We start from the raw sequence: 14287 nt of genomic DNA, 5'->3' as shown, positions 1-14287 counted from the left end.
AGGGTTGCGATCCGTTGCCAGTCACGAAAAAAAGACAAAAAGGAAAAAAAAATTTTTTTATTGTATCATAATTGATTATACATATTTGTGAGGTTCAATGTTGACATATGTTGATCAAATCAGTATTACTAGTATATATATTGTTACAAATCATACTTATTCTTTATGCCCCTTGTCCAATCTCTCCCCATCCCCCTCTCACCTCTCATACCCCTAGATTTCTTCTCTCCTTCTGAAAGAGTAATGATTACTCTGGTAATTTGTTGTCTAGATGATCTGTCCAGTGCTGAGAGGTATGTTCAGGTCCCCCAATATTATCATAGAGCAGATGCTTCTTCTCTCTCTCTGGAATGGGCTTTGTGGAGAGAGACATCATCTTCTTTTCTTCAGTCTCTGCTGATGACTCTCCTTGTGTCAATGCACTCCGGTAGCTGGCGGACCATGTCCACGGTGGTTGTGGCATCTAGCTGCTTTTGTGGCAGCCATGGTTATTATGGTGGCTGTGGTGGGCCACCCACATGGAGGTGATGTTTATGGCATGCTCCTTACCTAGTTGGTGGTGGCGATGGCAGTGTGCCTGGTTATGGGAGGGGGGCCCAGTCCCTGGCTCCATACCTCTGGACCCCGGGCGGGCCCCTTGGTGCTCAAAGTGTGCCTGGTTGTCCCCCGCCTTCTGGCTTGATAGACCAGGGGACTTCCAGTCCTTCTGGTGTTATAGGTATTCTTTGGTGAAATGAGACCTTTACTAGTTAATATCAAACTTTGTCTCTGGTTGTAGGTACTCTGTTTTTTCTTTCCGTTCTGTGTTGGATTATTTGCTGTTCCCACCACTTAAACTCTGCACTGGAACTAATTTGTTGTCCTTTGCTTACTTCTAAATTGGGGGAACTTCCTGTGAGGACCAGCACTTGAGCTCTGTGGTTGAGCTAAATTGCTGGTTTGCTGCTGAATCTCTAGGGAAGGCTTTTCATGCAGCTCAGGTTTTAATGGTTGACTTTATAGGTACTTCCAGGTTTAGTGAAATTAGCTGCACCTGGGCTGTGTATAACGCTGGTCTGGGCCTGAGTCTTTTCATCAAACTGCACCCCATGCAATTCTGCATTCCTGATCAGTCTCCTCTGAGTGGTCCTGTGCTGACTGGGAGCCAGACCAGCTGTCCGTGCTGTGCCCCAGTGTTCTCCTGGTGGGACAGTCTCCACCACTGCCCATGCTGCAAACACTTCCCATGGGATGGGCCATACTCCAGTCCCTTGCATGACTCACCAGCCTCTGAGTGGCTCCTTTTTTTCAATTGTTCTGGCTCCTCACTCCTATGTGGGCCCATGGGAACCCTATTAGTGGTCATGCTGGTCTGGGGGCCACCAAGGCCCTCTTCTCCCCTGCTGCCTCCAAGCAACTTCATCCGAAGGGCATGGCTGTGGCTTTTGCCAGCTCCTGCTCCAGTGCGCTCAGCAGCTCCAGCCTGGAAAAGGCTGGGATTCAAAACAGTCAGAGTGTTTTTTTTCTTTCTCTCATCGTGGCTTCTCCTGCCTTTATGTACTCTACAGGTCTCTCCTCCTCTTCCCCTGGGCTCTAGCAGCCCCAGCTTGGCTGTTATTGCTTCTTAATAGTTGTAAACTAGTTGATTTGTGGGAGAGAGTGACTCTGAGAACCATCTATTCTGCCATTTTGACCAAAAGCCAAATCAACCAATTTATAACTATTAAAAAGCAACGACAGCCAAGCCGGGGCCACTAGAATTCAGGGAAGAGGAGGAGAAACCTACAGAGTGCATGAAGGCAGGAGAAGCCACAGTGAGAGAAAGAAAGGATCGCTCCCACCATTTCAACCCCCGTCCGCTTCAAGGCTGGCCCTGCTGAGCACACAGAGCAAGAGCTGGCAAAATCCGCAGCTGTGCCCTTTGGATGAAGTTGCTTGGTGGCAGCAGGGGAGAAGAGGGCCTTGGTGGCCCTCATACCAGCAAGACCATTAACAGGGTTCCCGTGGGCCCACATATGAGTAAGGAACCACAACAACTGAACAAAGGAGTCCCTCAGAGGCCGTTGAGTCATTGCAAGGGACCAGAGAATGGCCCATCCCATGGGAAGTGTTTGGAGCACATGTGGTGGGGGAGACAGGCCCAGCGGGGGAACATTGGGGCACAGCAAGGACAGCTGATCTGCCCCCAAGTCAGTGCAGGACCACTCAGACTGGTCAGGAATACAGAACTGTAGGGGGAGCAGTTTGCTGAAAAGACTCAGGCCCAGACCAGAGTTTCCACACAACCCAGGTGCACCAGACCTCACAAGAGCCGGAAGTACATAAAAAGTCAACCATTAAAACCCGAGCTGCACAAAAAGCCTTCCCCAGGGAATCAGCAGCAAAGTAGCAATTTATCTCAACCCCACAGCTCAAGTGCTGGTCCCCACAGGAAGTTCCCCCATTTTAGAAGTAAACAAAGGACAACAAATTAGTTCCAGTGCAGAGTTTAAGTGGTGGGAACAGCAAATAATCCAACACAGGGCTTTTTTCTGTGAGAAAGAAAAAACAAAGTACCCACAGATGAGAGACAAAGTTTGATATTAAGTAGTAAAGGTCTCATTTCACCAAAGAACACCTATAACACCTAGGACTGGAAGTCCCCTGGGCCCACAGGCCAGGGCTGGGGGAGGGCTGGGGGCCTCAGTCACACCCCCCAACACCTACAACCAGCCCAGTGATGACCACTGAGCCACCACAGGAAACAACCTTGGCTCCCAAGCCAGGGCATTGGGGGACTGAGGGCTTCAGCCGCACCCCCCTGACATCTGCATTCAGCCCAGCAATGACCAAGCCACCACTGGAAGTCCCCTGGTCTCTCCTGCAGGAATGAGGGGGGTGCCACAGGCCTCAACCGCACCCCCTCTCCTTCCTCCTTCCCCCACCCTATTTCTTTCCCTCTTCCCCTCTCACCCAACTGCTCTGCAACAACATCTTAAAATGTAAAAACAGATGGAGCCAGGGACTGACCCCTCGTCCCGCAACCAGGCAAGGAGCACGCCAAAAACACCACTTCCATGTGAGTGGCCCACCACAGCCACCACGGTAACCACATCTGCCGCAAAAGCAGCTAGATGCTACAACCACCATGCAGATGACCCACCTGCCACTCAAGTGCACTGACACAAGGAGAGTTACCAGCTGAGACCAAAGAAAAGAAGAGGATGTCTCTCTCCACAAAGCTTATTCCAGAGTGACAGAAGCATATATTCTACAATAATAGTGCGGGGACCTGAACACACCTCTCAGCACTGGACAGATCATCTAGGCAACAAATCAACAGAGTAACCGTTACTCTTTCAGAAGGAGAGAAGAAATCTAGGGTGATTAGAGGTGAGAGGGGAAGGAGAGGAGGTGAGGAGAGATTGGACAAGGGGCATAAAGAATAAGTATGATTTGTAATAATGTATATGCTAACAATATTGATTTGATTAACAAACATCAATGTTGAACCCCAAAAATATATATAATCAATTATAATTCAATAAAAAAAATCTTTATCCAGCACAATAGCTATTACCATCACTGGTTTTTATGTAAAGGCCTCAGAGTCCTTGAGTGCTTGCCAAGGTCAAGCACTGGACAGCATTTAGGTCTAGACAGACCCAAAACCCCTCTGCCTTCATCCAAAGCTCAGAGGCGTCCCATGCGTCTCGAAAAATTCATCTCAGGAGCTTCAGAGAAGGGGAGGGATGAGAGGGCCACCTGGGAGGGGAGACTGGGAGCTCTGGGGCCAAGCAGAGTCTGCCTGCTCCCTACCTGCACATGCTGGGATCGTGTCCATGGCGCTCCGCACCAGCCTCCCCAAGGCAGGGTTTCCCGGAGATTGTTTGCTCTTTGACCCTGAGCTCCTCCGGAATGGAATCATTTATTTATGGAAATTGCTTCCACACCCTGGAGGAGGGTGTTTCTTATCTCTATCTCCACCAAAAGCCCAAACACTATTTTTTGTTGTTTTCTTTTTTAAAAATTAGTTTTAAATGAAATATGTTCTGGCCATATTTTCTCTTGCACAGAAGGCAATTTCAAATGTCCCAGGGTGGGGGGGAGGGTGTCTGGATGTTCCAGTAGCAGCCCCCTCACCACTGCTGCTCCAGTCCTACTCGTGATGTTGGTGACACAGATTCCATAGGCACCAGGAGGGGCTCTGGAAACAACATGGTAATCCTAGGCTTTCACTAAGGCTGCAATTTAAAAACCCATGTGTGGTAGTATTAACACAACCACCTACCCCATATCTGACATTTTCAACACCCACGCTGGGTCCCCAGGAAGTACTCCCGTGGCTTGAGTACATCACCCAGGCGGCCAGCACTCACCCACGCGATGGTGGGCGCTCTCTCTGCCAAGGCATCTCCTGCTGTTCACGTCCCCGCAATGGCCAAAGCAGAACTGGCTCCTCGCAGAGTCCAAGATGAAACAAGCCACGAGAGTTCTTTTGGAAGGTTTTTATTATATAAGAACTAAATGATAAATTAGAGCCTTTATACAAAACAAAGCATTTGGCAGTGACTAAAATACTTCCTCCTCTGCTATCCCAGCAGAAATAGCCTGATGCTTCTGGCCAGGGTCATTGTGTGCAGCCCCGACCTGGGGCCCAGCAAGATCATTCTCATTCAGAGCTTCACTGTTAAATCTGTGTTTGTCCCAAAAGGAAATCTGTGTTTTCCCATATGGGGAAATAGAGTTGCTCGTCTCCCACGACAAAAGATATTGGTGGGTTGAGAAGGAGGAACACAATGGAGGAACTGAAACAAAAAAGACCTGGGAATGAAAGATGTTTTGAATCCTTCTTAAGCTGAAGATGCATCTTCTATTTGCAGCAATATGTTATACTGGGGTATGAAAACCCTCCCACAACCCAGAAATGCTAGATGAAATGTAATAAGTGTTCTTTTAAATGCGTGGATGAGTCCACAGACAAGTAAAAAAAAAGACTGAGGGCCAGACATTTTGGAGAGGATGTTAGTTTTCTATCACTGCCACGACAAATTTTTTGCGACTGGCCAGTATGAGGATCCAAATACTTGACCTTGGTGTTATAATACTGCACTCTAACCAACTGAGCTAACTGGCCAGGCTTCATTTTCTTATAGTTCTGGAGAACAGAAGTCCAATGCTGGCTGCCCTCCGTAGGAGAGAATTGGCTTCCGCAGCTTTTCCCACATCTAGCGGCCACCCACATTCCTTGGCTCTCGGCCCCTTCCTCCATCTGCAAAGCCAGCAACACTGAATCTCTGTCCATTCTTCGCTAGTCACATCCCTCTCTGACTCTCTTCTGCCCCTCTCTTCCACTTGTATGGACTTTTGTGATTACTTTGCCCCCCCCCCAGATAATCCAGGGTAATGGTCCAATCTTAAAGTCAACTGATTAGCAACTATAATTTCGTCTGCAATCTTGATTTCCCTTTGCATGTAATCTAGTGTATTCCCAGGTTCTGGAGATTAGGATGTGGACACCTTTTGGGGAGGGGGCATTACTCTACCTACTACAGAGAGGAAACTCCAAGCCAAAAACCTCAATGGGGCTAGAACTGAGGCCCCCACAAAGCCGGGACATCAAAGGGCTGTACTTTGAGAGGATAAACAAAAATCTGTCCATTTGGCAGAAAGGGACTACAAAGGAGTGCGTCTGTCTCAGATTATCTCACAATGTTCCTATGAGAATGCTCAGCCACAGGCCTGCCCTCATGCATTGTCCAAGGGTCCTGCTATTGAGAAACAATAAGGAAATAGCAGTCCCAAGTTGTTAACTCCCCTGAGGTGTCTGGCAAAAGCAAATTCAAAGATCCTCTGGAGGAACATACCCTCAATCCGGGCTGCACATGTTCTACAAATGAAGTGCCACCAGCAAGGATGCACAGCCCAAAACCACAGAGCAAGGGAGGAAACAAGCCTGCACGGGAGTCAAGAGAGCTACAACTATGCTCCTAAGAACTCCAATAACAGGACAAACAGAAACAGGTTATAAAATATTTATGTCTATAATTGTTAAAGAATAGAAGAAGCAATCAAAGCGTGATAAAGGAGAAAGATGTTATTAAGTAAAGACCATGCATGTTTGAAAATGAACCAAATAATGTTTATAGAATTGAAAACAATGGGTATTGAAATGAAAAACTCAAAGAACATGTTTAATGGCAGATCAAACATAGCTGAAAAGAGCAATAATGAACTGAAAAATAAGACTGAAGAAATTTCCCAAATGCCGCTCAAGAGAGACAGAGATATGGAAATTTTGAAAGAAAAGATAAGAGACATGGAATGCAGAAGAGAAAGTCCAGCTTATGTTTAGTTGAAACTCCAGAAGGAGCACATGGAGAGAATGAGAGAAAAGCAAGATTCAAGATAACGGCTGAGGATTTTTCAGAGTTGATGAAGGACATGAGTCTTCCAATTCAGAGAGTCCAATAAATAAGAAATAAAAATAATGAGACTGGAGAACTGGAGACTAAGGACAAGGACACCTAGAGAGAAACGATAAATTGCCTACAAGAATAGACTGACCTCAGACTTCTCAACAGCAATACCAAAGCTTAAAGACAACAGAGTAATATCTTCAAACTGCTGAGAGAAAATAGCCACCAACTAAATTACCCAAGAATGAGGGTGACCTCTAGATCTAGCTATAGACATATAGGGAAAACTAGGGATAGAAGAACATGCTAAAATGTACCACAGGGATGAGATCAGCAACAGTCAGATTGTGGGAAATCCCATGCGTCAAACAACACAGTTTCTTTAACAAATAAATTGCAGGAAGCTTTTTTTCAAAGAGAGAAAGAGAGAGAACCCTAAAAGATACAGAAAAGACAAATCAATCCATCTTAATAAAGGGACCTTATTTGAATTGATTCAAACTACTCAAAAAATTATATTTATGAGACAACTGAAAATTTGAACACTGATTGATATTTGATGATTATAATGAATCATTGTTAAATTTTTAGGTGTTATGGTGCTATTGATTTTTTAAAAATCCATTTGTTTTAGACAGATATACTGAACTATTAATAGATACAATGATGTGATGTGTAGTGATTGCTTCAAAATAATCCGGTGGGTGGACACATAGATGAAACTAGATTGGACGTGAATTGATCAAAATTTTTGAAGTTGGCTACATGGGGGGTTATTATTCTATTTTTGTGGTTGTTTGAAGTTTTCCTGAATATGAGTATGATAAAAATAATAGTACTTGTAATAAAATAGTTCAAAAGCCTTATTCCAAGAATACGGATAAGTAGATGTTGCCATATCAATATAATGAAATACTATAGAGAGTTAAAATTAAAGAAACAGATCTACATGTAACAATATGAATAAATCACTTAAAACAACATAGAGAGAAAAAAACAAGCATGGAGTGATACAGTATGACACTATTTACATAAAATAGGAAAACATGGAAAAAAGGAGCAGGAGATAAGGACATTTCCAGGCAAAAACTGACTTTACCACCAACAGACATACTTCGGGAAAAATAAATTAAAACCAGAAGGGATATCTGAGGTAAGAGAAATAAATGGATGTTGAGACACAGGTAAATATGCGGGTAAATCTAAATGAGTATCTATTACATAAAACGATTATTATGGTCACGACTAATGTGGAGGATAGAAAAGGTGAGACTAAAGGACTGGACAACAAAGGTAACGTGGCCAGTGCTGACCCTGCCGAAGTTCTCGCATTCCAAGAAAAAGGCAGACCCTGCACCAACCAGCCACCAAAAAACAAAAAAACAAAAAAGAAGAAGGTAGAAATACACATTAATTTCAGACTTTGTGAAGTACATGTGGTAAAATTTTAGGGGGGGGGCCAGCCCGGTGGCGCACTGCTACAGTGTGCCGCTTGGGAGCGTAGAGGCGCTCCCGCCGAGGGTTCGGATCCCACATACAGACCGGTTCCCGCTCACTGGCTGAGCGAGGTGCGGGCGCAACACCGAGGGTTGCGATCCCGTTGCCGGTCCCGGTCCGGTACGGGCGCGACACTGAGGGTTGCGATCCGTTGCCGGACACGAAAAAAGACAAAAAGGAAAAAAAAAATTTTTAGGGGCAATCATTAAAGGAATAGAAATAGGATGTGTAATTTCCAAGCCAGTACAGAGGGGCAAGGAAAGAATACGTAATGCAGTCAAAAAGAAGTCAGGAAAGGAGACCCAAGAAGGAGAAGAAAAGGATAGATAGAAAGCACAAAATAAAATGGTAGAAATAAATCTACCATTCATAATATAGAAATAAATGTATCAGTGATCATAACAAATGTTAAAAGAGTTATGAATCCTAATGTATCAATGATCACAGTAAATGTTAAGAGTTAAATGGCAGAGATCACCAAATGGGATTTTTAATAATTCCAGTCACCTCCTATTTGCACAAGACACATCTAAAACATAAGAGCACAATTAAGATTGAAAGTAAAAAGAGAGAGAGAGAGAGAGAGAGAGAGAAAGGAATGCCAGCCAAATAAACTAAAGCTGTAATAGCTAAATTAATGTCAGATAAAAATGGACTTGAAGGCAAAAGTATGTGGAGGGATAAACACATAATAATAAATGGAATAGTTCAGCAGGAAGATAAAACAATATTTTACTTGGATACTTAGATGCACCTGTAGCATTGCCTCAAAATATATAAGCAAAAATTGATAAATCCACAATTATAGTGAGAATTTTTAACACGCTGTTCAGTCTTTGATAGGCATGAGACACATGTTGAGTCCTGCACCCAACAGTGAGAGGACATACATTCTTCACAAGCACACATGGGACATTTTCAAAAATTAACCCTGTATTATGCCACAAGGCAAGTCTCAAAAAACTTCAAAGAATCAGCATCATATGGACCACAATAAAATTAAATTAGCAGTTTATGTAAGAGGAAAACTATGGTGTTGAGACATGACAACAGGTAGGGCCAAGCTCCCTTCCCCTCTGGCTCTAAATGGCTGTCAGGAACTGCCACCTCCTCCCCATGTCGCCCATTCTAGGAGAAGCCCTAACCCTGGCTGGGAGTCAGGAGGCTCACGCAGACCTCTGTGTCTGCTGCTGGTGCCCAGTGTGTGCCTGCTCTGTCCCTGGCACCATCTCTGACCAGCCCGTGTGGCTTCCTGGAGGGCCATCGGAGGAGAAATACAAAGCCAGGCCCCAGCTCCGTGGGAAGGAGCTGGGTTGAGGCAGCAGGACATTAACATGGGACTGTCTCATTTCAGCTGAAGCTGCAAATACAACAATTGGTAGCAAGTACCCAACATCCTCCCTCATCCACTCCAGCCCTGATGGCTGCCTCCCCACTAAGCTGAGAGAGGGGTCCTCCAGAAGCACTCAGAGAGGAGGTCTGACCTCTGCCTGGAGTCTGTGGAGTACAGAAGCTGGTGCCCAACTCACTCCTGAAGGAGCCCACATGAAAGACTGGGCACAGTCCACAGTTGGGGACGGAGTGGGCAGGCCACATGTCTGTCAGGCAGGAGCCTTTTAGATTCTGCCCACAAGGAGAGCTTGGAGGAGCCTGGGACCCAAATAGGATTGTCCCTGGATGCCCGAGGGCCGAGGGGCAGTCAGAAATAGCCACCTGGAGGAGATGCCACCAAAACGCCTGTTTCTTGGGAAGTATGGTTAGAGACTGCCTGTTTAGGAAACCCCAAAAAGAACCCCAAAGAGGGAGAGTCAGCTTTGCACCTGCACCTGCCCAGCCAAAGAGGCTCGTGCCAGATCGCCATAGTGTCAGTCGAGGGCGCCTTTCCCACCCCACCTCACCTTCCTCCCACCAGCTCCAAACCAGAGGAGCCAGACAGCCTGCAGTGGGAGTGGGTGAGGCAGGGGACAGGAGCAAGGAAACAGGGAAGCAGCCACCCCACAGTTCCCTCTACAGGCTTCCTGCCTTAGGTGGCCCTGAGCTGAGGGAGGAGAGATGCTTGGCTTTAAGTGAAGTTTGGAGACATTTTATTTACACTGGACTGGATATTTTCCTTATTAAATAAATGAGAGTGTGACAGTGGCAAAAAGCCACTGGACAGCTGTTTTCTTTTCTAGGTGTGACCTTAGATGTAATGGAAATTGCCCAAGATTTCATCTGAGGTCAGGGAGGGAGAGGCTGTGTGGGCTAGAAATGACCACAAGCAGGTTTAGAGAGGAACAGTGGTGGGAAAGAGGGTGTTGTTTTCAGTCTGCACTGACACACTCTGCCTGGTGACCGGTGATGCTGGCCCCGTGGACATCTGTGGTTGGCCAACTCGGCAGCCCTCACCCTCCTTTTGGTCAGAGCACCCATCAATCAACAGAATACCAGGTGTGAACCAGAGATTCTGCAGCCGAGGTCTTTGGACGGCCCTTCCTGATGCTTGGCTGTTGGACTGTTCCTTTAGTTTGGTGAATGACCCAGTGTGTCTCTGGTAAGTTACTTTTTACTTAAATGGACCCAGTTGTCTCTGTTTCTTGTCCCCCACCACCTGATGGGCATGGCTGCCTTGGCTGTGAGGGGCCAGTGGGGCGGCATCATGCTATGCATTTGTCTTTGCTGGGCCCAGACACTCACCTGTGCACCTTGTGCCTCACTAATGACCTCTGACCAGTCTCTCAGACTTGGCCAGTGGCTGAGCCCTTGTATTTTATTTGCCAGCACATTTTTTAAATGGAATTTGAAAACCTTCAGGCAAGGAGTGCCCTCCACAGGCCCCAACACCCCCTATTGTCTCCCACCCAGTGGTCTCGCCCACTTAAGGCACCTGGTTGGTTCTCAGGGCCTGGTCCTGCTTCTCCCCTCCCTGCTGCTATCTCTAGGCTTGAGCTCTGCCTGGCCTCCTCAGCTGTAAAGGTAAGCTCAGCCCAGGCAGGTCACCCAAATCCTAGCACAACACTTGTATTTTATTTTATTTTATTAATTTATTTATTTATTTATTTGGCAGCTGGTCAGTACAGGCAGCTGGTTATCACAGAATCCAAACCTGTGACCTTGGTGTTATAAGGCTGTGCTCTAACCACCTGAGATAACTAGCCAGCCAGGTGTCAAATAGATAATTTCTAACAACCATTGAAAGAGAAGGTAGAATCTCTGCAGAACCTAATTTACAATCAGTTTTTCTGGTATGTAAATAGTAACGAGCTATTAAATTGTTAATCAGTCAAGCCTTTTGCTTTTGAAGACACTGTGTATTATGGAAACATTCACATGCACACAAAGTAGAGAGAATGGTGTCATGAGCCCCCGTGGACTCCTCCCCCAGCTTCAATAATCAGCAGCATTTGCTCCATCTTGGTTCATCTCTTCTTCCCCCCCCAGCCTTCCCACATCTCCCCATATGTTACCACCCTCCACAGCAAGCTAGGTCACTTTAAAGCAAATCTGAGAGGCTTCCAGTCTAGATGGTGGAATAGACAGTCACCAGCATCACTCTCTCCCACAAATCAACCAATTTACAACTATAAAAAAGCAACAACAGCCAAGCTGGGGATGCTAGAGTTCAGGGGAAGAAGAAGAGAGACCTACAGAGTGCATGAAGGTGGGAGAAGCCACGATGAGAGAAAGAAAAAAATGGTCCAACCATTTCATGCTATGGCCGCTTTAAGGCTGGAGCTGCTGAGCACATGGAGCAGAAGATGACAAAAGCCACAGCTGTGCCCTTCGGATGAAGTTGCTTGGAGGTGGCAGGGGAGAAGAGGGCCTTGGTGGCCCCCAGGCCAGGAAGACCACTCATAGGGTTCCATGGACCTGCACAGGAGCAGGGAGCCAGAACAACTAAAAAAAGGAGCCACTCAGAGGCCAGAGAGTCATCACAAGGGACCAGCACATGGCCTGTCCCATGGGAAATGTTTGCAGCACAGGCAGTGGGGGAGATGGGCCCACTGGGAGAACACTGGGGCACAGCAAGGACAGCTGATCTGCTCCCCAATCAGCGAAGGACCACTCAGAGGAGACTGGTCAAGAATATAGAATTGCATGGGGTGCAGTTTGAAGAAAAGACTCAGGCCCAGATCAGAATTTCTACACAACCCAGGTGCACTGGGTCTCTGGAGAGCCAGAAGTACCTATAAAGTCAACCATTAAAACATAAGCTGCACAAAAAGCCTTCCCTAGGGAATCAGCAGCAAAGCAGCAATTTATCTCAACCACACAGCTCAAGTATTGGTCTCCACAGGAAGTAAACAAAGTACAAAAAATTTGTTACGGCCCAGGCACACCGCCAGCACTTCAGGGCTCGCCCAGGGAACCAAGGTATGGAGCCAGGGACCGGGCCCCCTCCCACAACCAGGCACACCGCCAGTGCCAAGGAGCATGCGGAAAACATCACCTCCACATGGTGGTCCACCACAGCCACCACAATAACCACAGCTGCCATGAAAGTGGCTAGATGCCACAACCACCACACAGATCGTCTGCCAGCCACTGGAGTGCATCAACACAAGGAAAGTCACCAGCAGAGGCCAAAGAAAAGAAGAGGATGTCTCTCTCCAAAAAGCTCATTCTAGAGTGACAGAAGAAGCATCTGCTTTACAATAATATTGGGGGACCTGAACACACCTCTCAGCATTGGACCAATCATCTAGGCAATGAATTAACAGAGTAACCATTACTCTTTCAGAAGGAGAGAAGAAATCTAGGGTTATCAGAGGTGAGAGGGGGATGGGGAGGGATTGGACAAGGGGTATAAAAAATAAGTATGATTTGAAACAATATATATGCTAGTAATATTGATCAGATCAACATATCTTAATGTTGAACCCCCAAAATATGGATAATCAATTATGATTCAATAAAAATTTTAAAACCTAAAAAATAAATAAAATAAAATAAAGCAAATCTGAGATGCCATAACATTTCATCCAGAAACATTTATATCTTTAAGAGGTATCTTCCGGAGATATGATCTCTTTTTTTAATATAACTACCATTACCATACCAAAAAAAGTTTTCCCCAATTGTCTTTTTTTTATGGATCAAAAGAATTAATATTTTTTTTGATATTTAAAATATATTTTTAATCATCTCTTAAATGTCTCTTTATGAGTGGTTTACTTGAATCTGATTCAAACTAAATCCAGTGTGGAACTTGGTTGATATGTCTCCTAAGTTTCACTTAATCTGTAACAGTTCCCCTTTCCCCTTTTTTCTTTTTTCCTTGTCACTTATTTGTTGGAAACCCAGAGTGATTGATCCTGTAGACTTCACTATAGTCTGGATTTTGCTGATTGCGTCCCCATGGAGTTCTAACATGTCCCCCTGCAGCCAGCACTTCCTATAAACTGATAGTGGATCTAGAGGCTCCTCCAGGTCAGCTTCCATTTCTCTGGCAGGGACCTTCATGGGTGGTGCCTGTACTTCCTGCTGCCTCACATCAGGAGACTCTGACCATCTGGGTGTCTCCCTTTTTGTGTGTTGAGACTGCACATCAAGCACTGGTGTCACCTCCGACCTGCACTTGGCTGTTGCACTGATCCCCAGCAGGGCCACACTTCACTAGAGGGTTGCATTGTAGCACAGGGAATAAGGGATCATCACTTCAAGTAGCTGATTCTCACTATTTTTTAACTGCAGTCTCAAACAGAATACAATTTTATCTAGTTTATAAAAGTTAATATATGTACTACGACCTCAAAGCAATCCAACACTTGGATGGTTGTATAACATAATTTCATATTTAACTGTACTTATTTTTACAGCATTCATACTACTTATTCTGTCATCACACAGAGATTTCCACATTGTTATATACTTTAACAAAAATGGCATGTGAAATGAATATTATTTCTATTTTATTTGAGGGTTATTTTGCAGAACAACATACTAAAGGGAAAAAAGACATATGGCATGTATTAGTAGGAAAATGATTTCTGATAAGGGTTATGTAAAAAGAGTCATGGAACTGGGAATAAGGTGTTTCAGGCATGATGGCCAGGAGCGAATGTTATAAAATCACGGTTTTTCCTCTTGGCAACCGGTGAGCAGCAAGAGAGGCAGCAGCACTTAGCACAAGCAGCCGCTCCCGGGGACCAGGGCTTCAGGGGAGAGCCTTGCGGACAACCAATGGCTGGATCACGTTTCCAGTTTGGGTATTAAAAAAAAACACTATGAAAATAAAAATATTATTTTATCGATAGTGTGTCCTTCTACATATTTATTTTTCCTTGAAATAAAAATGTTCTAAAGTTACACTATTTTCCACAATGTTTATTTAATTCATCTCTCTCACTTAGGCAATAACATTTTACGTAGTCCTATTTCTAGTTCCTATCTGTTTAGTATTTAGATTTGGTTAGAAAATCTGATTATTCTTG

This window comes from Galeopterus variegatus, unplaced genomic scaffold, assembly GCF_000696425.1.
Source record: "Galeopterus variegatus unplaced genomic scaffold, G_variegatus-3.0.2 Scaffold1035, whole genome shotgun sequence".
In the NCBI taxonomy this organism is placed as follows: Eukaryota; Metazoa; Chordata; class Mammalia; order Dermoptera; family Cynocephalidae; genus Galeopterus; species Galeopterus variegatus.
This window is presented reverse-complemented; position numbering follows the sequence as displayed.